Source organism: Petaurus breviceps, unplaced genomic scaffold (genome assembly GCF_028583685.1).
Source record: "Petaurus breviceps papuanus isolate PSGF00001 unplaced genomic scaffold, PetGlider_PUasm1.0 556, whole genome shotgun sequence".
In the NCBI taxonomy this organism is placed as follows: domain Eukaryota; kingdom Metazoa; phylum Chordata; class Mammalia; order Diprotodontia; family Petauridae; genus Petaurus; species Petaurus breviceps.
In genome coordinates, this window is record NW_027186374.1 from 1109932 (window position 1) to 1110584 (window position 653).

Sequence of the window (653 nt, forward strand, 5' to 3'; positions counted from 1 at the left end):
TTTTTTTTTTAAAGCAATTGGGGTTAAGTAACTTGCTCAAGGTTACATGGCCAGTTATTTCTGGGTGTGGTGCTGAGTATCTGAGCCCGGATTTGATCCAGGTCATCCTGACACTGGAGCCAGTGCTCTTACTTGCTGAGCCACCTGGCCGCCCCAAGTTCCCTTCATTCTTTCATTTCTCACTCTAGTACAAAGATCAGTTAGGATTTTGTATGTATGTCTGTCATATTTTAAGGGCAGAAACCTAAGCAGAGTCTACTCTTTGTAGGTCACGGCAAAATTTTGTCTTCCCTTCTCCTTCTTTTACTCAGAGAGTTCCTTGTCTTATTTTTGGTATCACCCCTGAAAATAATCGATGTAGGAAACTCCTGAAGAGAAAACTATCTCTATCAATGCAGTTGGGTGTTTGGTCTGCCATTTCAAGTCTTCCTAGGTTATTGAGCAGGAGGTCACTTATCCAGGGTCACACAGCCAGTGACTGTCAGGGATTGTACTTGAATGAAGGATTTTCCTAGCTAGAAACTAGGTCACTATCAATTCTGTCACCCTGTTTCTCACTCTATAAATAGTAATATAAGTAATAATAATAATATCAATGATTGGAATAATATATTGAATATTATTATTGTTATTCTTATTGCCCTCAATGCTTT